The sequence below is a fragment of the Nicotiana sylvestris genome, chromosome 9 (assembly GCF_000393655.2).
Source record: "Nicotiana sylvestris chromosome 9, ASM39365v2, whole genome shotgun sequence".
Classification (NCBI taxonomy): Eukaryota; Viridiplantae; Streptophyta; class Magnoliopsida; order Solanales; family Solanaceae; genus Nicotiana; species Nicotiana sylvestris.
The window spans coordinates 117,331,057-117,338,730 of record NC_091065.1 but is presented as its reverse complement, the minus strand read 5'-3'; positions in this window follow the sequence as shown (position 1 = coordinate 117,338,730).

Below are 7,674 nucleotides of genomic sequence, written 5' to 3'. Positions count from 1 at the left end.
CTCTTTTTCCTTTTCTTCCTCCTCTTCATCTTCCTCTTCCTCTTTCTGCTTTCTCTTCTGCGTCTTCTTCTTCTTGTTTCTGCTTCTTCCTGCTTCTTCTTCTGCTTCTTCTTCTTCTTCTTCTTCTTCTTCTTCTTCTTCTTCTTCTTATTCTTCTTCTTCTTCTTCTTCTTCTTCTTCTTCTTGTTCTTCCTCTTCTACGTCTTCTTCTTCCTGCTTCTTCCTCTTATGCGTCTTCTTCTTCCTGCTTCTTCTTCTTCTTCTGCTTCTGCTTCTGCTTCTGCATCTTCTTCTGCTTCTGCTTCTGCTTCTTAGCTAAAAGTCCCCAAAATGCTGCTGGTTTATTTTTTATGTTTTAATCTAACAGAAAGTGTATTCAACGTAAGTTGAAACAACATTGGACTGTAGATGCTATAGGTACACTTTCTTCTCCTCCTCCTCCTCCATTGCTAAAAGTTCCCAATTTGCTGCTGGTTTATTTTTTAATTTTCTCATCTTCTTCTTCCTCCTCTTCTGCCTCTTCTGCGTCTTCTTCTTCCTCTTCATCTTCCTCTTCCTCTTCTTCTTCTTCTTCTTCTTCTTCTTCTTCTTCTTCTTCTTCTTCTTCTTCTTCTTCCTCTTCTTTTTCCTCCTCTTCTGCGTCTTCTTCTTCTTCTTCTTCTTCTTCTACGTCTTCTTCTTTTTCTTCCTCTTCCTCTTCTGCGTCTTCTTCTTCCTCCTCCTCCTCCTCTTCTTCCTACTCGTCATCTTCCTCTTCCTCTTCCTCCTTCCTCTTCTGCGTCTTCTTCTTCCTGCTTCTTCTTCTGCTCCTGCTTCTGCTTCTTCTTCTTCTTCTTCTTCTTTTTCTTCTTCTTCTTCTTCCTCTTCCGCGTCTTCTTCTTCCTGCTTCTTCCTCTTCTGCGTCTTCTTCTTCCTCTTCTGCGTCTTTTTCTTCCTTCTTATTCTTCTTCTGCTTGCTTCTTCTTGTGCTTCTTCTTCTGCTTCTACTTCTGCTTCTGCTTCTCTGCTAAATTCCCCAAAATGCTGCTGGTTTATTTTTTATTTTTTAATCTAACAGAAAGTGTATTCAACGTGAGTCGATGCAACATTAAACTGTAGATGCTATAGGTACACTTTCTGCTGCTCCTCCTCCTCCACTGCTAAAAGTTCCCAAATTGCTGCTGGTTTATTTTTTAATTTTCTCATCTTCTTCTTCCTCCTCTTCTGCGTTTTCTTCTTCTTTTTCCTCTTCTTCTTCTTCTTCTTCTTCTTCTTCTTCTTCCTCCTCCTCCTCATCTTCTTCTTCCTCATCTTCTGCCTCTTCTGCGTCTTCTTCTTCTTCTTCTTCTTCTTCTTCTGCGTCTTCTTCTTCTTCTTCCTCTTCCTCTCCCTCTTCTGCGTCTTCTTCTTCCTGCTTTTTCTTCTTCTTCTTCTTCTTCCTGCTTCTTGTTCTTCTTCTTTTTCTTATTCTTCTTTTCTTCTTCTTCTTCTTCTTCTTCTTCTTCTTCTTCTTCCTCTTCTGCGTCTTCTTCTTCCTCTTCTGCGTATTCTTCTTCCTGCTTCTTCTTCTTCTTCTTCTGCTTGCTTCTTCTTCTGCTTCTTCTTCTGCTTCTTCTTCTGCTTCTTCTTCTGCTTCTCTGCTTCTGCTTCTCTGCTAAAAGTCCCCAAAATGCTGCTGGTTTATTTTTTATTTTTTAATCTAACAGAAAGTGTATTCAACGTGAGTCGATGCAACATTGGACTGTAGATGCTATAGGTACACTTTCTTCTTCTCCTCCTCCTCCACTGCTAAAAGTTCCCAAATTGCTGCTGGTTTATTTTTTAATTTTCTCATCTTCTTTTTCTTCTTCTACCTGTTTCTTCTTCTTCTTCTTCTTCCTGCTTCTTCTTTCTTCTTCTTGCTTCTGCTTCTTCTTCTACTTCTGCTTCTACTTCTGCTTCTCCTTCTGCTTCTTCTTCTTCTTCTTCTTCTTCTTCTTCTTCTTCTTCCTCTTCTTCTCCTCCTCCTCCTCCTCCTTCTTCTTCTTCCTCTACTGCGTCTTCTTCTTCCTGCTTCTTCCTCTTCTGCGTCTTCTTTTTTCTCTTCTGCGTCTTCTTCTTCCTGCTTCTTCTTCTACTTCTTCTGCTTCTGCTTCTACTTCTGCTTCTGCTTCTGCTTCTTTGCTAAAAATACCCAAAATGCTGCTGGTTTATTTTTTATTTTTTAATCTAACAAATATAGGATAAGATAAGAAATCTATTCTTGTTTCCAATTATGCTATCAATCAGCTTTTTGTTGAATGCTCAAAACAAGAAATTTGAAGCTAAATATATAGATATGCATAATATACAGAAAGGTAATATTTTTATTTTTCTAAATGGTCTATAACATGAGACAATGAAGAAATTATGAGACAAGAAAAGTAGTAGTACTGAAGAAGTTGGTATAGTCTTGGAAATTTCCACGGTCCGACTTATCTAAGCCTTTGCTTAAAGTGTGATTTACTTGAAGCTAGAAGGCATGTACACATACTCTCTTACTACCAAATCAGAGTAAACATGTCCTGTTTTTCTTCCCTCTTAATGCATCAGACCCAACCATTCATTCTGTACCACATTTAACAGTGATCACATTTAACAGTGATGAATGATCACAAGGTATTATTACATCATACCACTAATGAAAATGGGAAACATGCAATATAAGTAATTTTTGCAGTGTCAATTACCTGCTCATGGACTAGTGTTGTAAAAAGAGGTTAGGTTTGATTTATTATCACCCTCTTGCCGTTGATATACATATGAAACAGTTGCAAGAATGGAGCACGTGAAATGTGTGAGTACAAAACTACTCCTCAAGTATCTTCACCCAGTGTAGTACTGTATGATCCTGGCAACACACAATTACACCATGTGCTATTGGATTTTGTGCTTGAAAAGGAAAACAAAAAGATGCTTGGTATTACAACCCATATCCACACGCATTAGTTCATGCCATATATTAGTTAACATAAATACAAGAAGGAATTACCTTTGAGAAGATAAGAAGTTAATTCTATTGGTCTTAAGTGATACAAGGTATGTGAGGCTATCCCTTTTCTGCTTTTGCACGACTCCAATTGTACATAATGTAATGAACGAGCTTCCAAAGATACTCTACTCTTAGAAGCTAGCAGTACTTACATTGCTTTCCCTCTTATGGAACGATTGATGTTAATGTTGCTTCTCTTATTCTTATGTTATCAATGTTGTTGGTACTTCCTGATTCTTATAAGGTTCGTAATGAAGAGTTGGTCCTAATAACGTGTACAGAGGATACCGACCTTACGTCACTCCGAAAGGTTTAGAATGTGATTCCATGAGTCGAGCATGCATTATATATATGTATCTATTTTACTCTACCGAGCCGCGCTATAGTCGGCCGGGTACGACACATATTGTGAAACCACTGATCAGTTGGGTTTTACCGAGCTCCACGTGGCCGGGTACGATTCTACCGAGCCTTATGACGGTCGGGTACATTTTTATCGAGCCTATTATGGCTGGGTACGATATGATGATGATGATGCCCACAGAGGCGTATGTTTTAAAAGTTTATGTATACATACATATGTATCATGCATTTCATGTCAGTAGCCCTCAGAGGTACTCAGATGTTCCAGGTTGTATATTATCTATCCCTGCTTACATTACTATTCGTATTTATGGTTCCCTGCCTTACATACTCAGTACTTTATTCGTACTGACGTCCTTTTATTTGTGGACGCTGCATGTCATGCTGCAGGACCTAATATACAGGCAGGTGCAGCTCCCCCACCACAGTAGGTTGTCCAGTTCAGCAGTGATTGGCGAGATCCCTTCTCCGGACTTGCCTTGGTCTTGGTATGCATTTTTGTTATAGACATTATGGGTATGTCGGGGCCCTGTTCCGGCTATGTTGCAGCACTTATGTTCATTTAGAGGCTCATAGACAAGTGTCGACTCATGTATAGTTTGGTATGCCTTGTCGGCTGGTTTTTGTTGTATAGTCTTTCATGGTAGCGTGGTAGCTCGTACCTTATATGTAGTTTCTTGATTGTCTGGTCATCCCCTGCTATGTATGTTCATGCCATCATATTTTATTGTTGGTTGTCCATGATCCATGTCTACCATTTATATTGATCTCGTCAACCCTAAAAGATAATAAAAAAAGGTTAGATAAAATGTACGTTGGTGCTCGGCAAGTATGGTCGGGTGCTAGTCATGGCCCTCCAGTTTGGGTCGTGACACTTGATCATGTCAGTTCCTTTTATTTATAGATGGCTAAGACTGGACGAAGTCCGAGACGTGCACAACTTTATCTTGATACTCATAAGAAACAAGATGGAACATATGTGAATGAGGCGGCAAAGGAGATATGTGTAAGTTTCTTCTTTATTTTTGTGATTGTTGAAGGTTATTTCTCCTTTATGGGTATGAAATCTAATATATGTATATAGCAACATCAGCATCACAAGGAACAGAAAGTTCTTCAGCTTTCTTGAAAAGTCCTCTTCTTCTCTTTGAGAAAGTTACTTGTCTTGCTGTTGCTTTATCAATTTTCTTAAGAAGTCTATTTATGTACGGTTTTACTTAAGAACTCAAGTATGGCCAGAAAGTTGGTAAGTTTGAACAAATATGTTTTAACCAGATTTCTGATATTAGCAGTTGGGATCTGCTCATTTGCTGTTAAAGACCACTACATGTAATATTCAAAGCAAGATAGAGCATATTGCTTAATACGAGGCAAAACGTATAATGCCTGTGAGCTTAAGTGTTCACATTCTTGCTGTTATGAGCTTTCTACTGCATGAGTTTCCATTGTCTGTATAATGCCTGATCTTAGCTCCCTAGTCCAATTTATAAGTGAATTTGGGTTACCTTGTTAAGTAGTAGCACCAGTTGCCTCTATCATGAAAATGAAATGTGCATGCGTGGAGGTTAGATAAAAGGTAGATAAGGCTTATTAACTGGTAAGAATTTGTTGAATCATTCCATTGATCCATTCTGCAACTCAATGTTCCTTTAACTGGCCTTCTTTTTTTCAAGAGTTATACTGGAATCTGACACTTGATTTCTGAACATCTATTACTAGGTGAGCTCATTAAATTATTCATTTGAAAGGTTATTTTCTATGTTGCATCAGCATTTTTCCAGTTCCTTTTAACAAGTCCCAATCGGCGAGAGAAAATGAGTAGAAAAGTTGCTCGTTAACTAGTACTGTATGGACTGGGAAGTACCATATTTATGGTTTATAGAAATTCATGTGTCCGTATTTGAAATTTTCACCAGATTTGGCTCTATCTTAGTTATAAGGGCAAAAAGCTAGCAACTGTCTGGAGTTAGATCTAATGTTATTCGATGTAAATATTCATGCCAACTTCTTAATTTACCTGTACTGCTACCTGCACTGGTTGTTCGATCAAATGCTCTAACCATATTCGATTTATGTTACTGCACCTTCATATGCCAGCAAATTGTTCTGCAAGAACTTGATATGATATTTAGGAACTTGAAACAGAGATCTCTTTTTTGCTTGTCTTGGTGTGCATTTAGTTACTTATTAATGTTGTGACAAATAATATGTAGGAAAATATTGAGCTTGCTTTGAGCCAAAGCATGGTGGATGAGTCTGAAGTTTCGCCGAATGATGTTGTTGGTAAAGTGCTAGGAAAAGAGCACTCTGCAAGGGTAAGGTGCTTAGGATTAGGAGCTGTCCTAGCAAAGTTTTTAAACATGCAAGACCTCGTTTTTGTGGTATGAATGCTTCAAGTAGTGATGCTTCATGTTTGAACCATTTCCAAGATAACTACAATAAATTGTTGAATGCTCACAACCAAAGCCAAGAGAACTACAATAAATTGTTGAATGCTCACAACCAAAGCCAAAAGAACTACAAAGAAATAGCAAATTCTAACAAACAAATGATGAATGCTAAAAAAATAAAATATATGATGATGAAAGAAGGGACAATACCGGAGCAATTTGCGGGGTTCTTTGCTTCTCCTCCTACAATGGTAAATAAACTTGCAATTTTTTTCATCTGATATTATCTGCATCAGGAGATACTTATATAAAAAAACTAAAGATCTTCTTTCTCCGCTCTTCTTTAGTGGATCGATTGTACTTTATTCCTGTCAACACTTTCTTGTTTCTGGGATTATAGTTATATTTGTACTGCTCGAGAAATAACTCAAGTTATAATTAGCATTCAAAATATCTTATTGTTTTATTTTGTTTGCAGCCTAGAGATGTAGCTAGTGGATCCCTATCACCCATGGGCGCAAGAAGATCATCTGATGGCAGTAATCCAAGTGGCAACAATTGAAGTTCTTCATAATTGAATTAGATAATTAATTATGACAATGTAATTATGTGTTTGGAGCGGATGTTAGAATGGCTAGGATGAATATTTTATGTTAAAATTTAGTTTGACGCTACTGTATGCAGCTAGAAACATTGCTAAATCTGCTTTGAGCATTTTTGTAGCCCCATCATTTATATATGAAAGTAATACTTTTGTGATGCTAAATATGTTGATATTTCTAATAAGTGTTATCTTTTTTTTTTTTGGTTAGATTATGGTGTCGACCGGTTTATTAGTAGACAATATTCAAAGTTCAATATTTGTAAAAAATGCAGTAAAAGAAATTAATATGTTCAATGAATTGCGTGGGTTTTGACTGCCGGAACTTGTAAAAAAATATAATTTATTTTATAATTTAATAATCAATTTACGGGGGTTGAACTTTCACAAAATAACTTCTGCTAATTAATTACGGCAGTTGTGGCAGCGGTCGAGGCAGAACTCCAGTAAATTGATCGCGGCGAGCCTTCATGCAGCAGTTTTGCGAACCGCTGCAACAACAAATTGCGGGAGTTACTGACCGCTGCAATTTGTAAAAATAACTGCCACAATTTTACTGTTTTTTTTTGTAGTGCCTGAACAAGAGGAGATTACCCGAAAAATAAGGAGTATGGAGTAGAGTCTCAAAAATATACAGGGTTTGAGCAGGCGAAAGAGCGTATCCTATGCTAATCTGTGTATGTTCCCACACGTGCACTTACCCTTGGGTTTCAAAACCCCGAAGTTTGAAAAGTATGACAGGCATAGGGATCCCATAGCCCACCTCAAGAGGTACTACAATCAATTGCGGTGAGCAGGTGGAAAAGAGGAGCTTCTCATGGCTTATTTTGGAGAGAGCCTGGTCGGCATTGTTTGGATCAGGATATATCTCGGTGGCATATTTGGGATGAACTGGCTTGGGATTTTGTCAGGCAGTTTCAGTATAACATCGACATAGCCCCTAACAGGAATTCGTTGTCGAATCTCAAGAAGAAGTCCTCGGAAAACTTCCGAGAGTATGCTGTCAAATGGCGCGAACAAGCGGCCAGAGTCAAGCCTCCAATGGATGAAACAGATATGGTTAGTGTTTTTCTTCAAGCCCAAGAGGCTGATTATTTTCAGAATATGATGTCCGCGATGGGGAAACCGTTTGCCGAGGCCATCAAAATTGGTGAAATGGTCGAGAATGGTCTAAAAACAGGGCGCATATTGAGTCAATCTGCTATAAGGGATACCTCCCAAGCAATTCAAGGCGAGTATGGAGTTGTAGCGAACCGAAAGAAGAAGGAAGAAGTGGAAATGGCAACTTCAAGTGTAAGAAAACCCCGTCCACCCAAACCTTACTTCCCTGC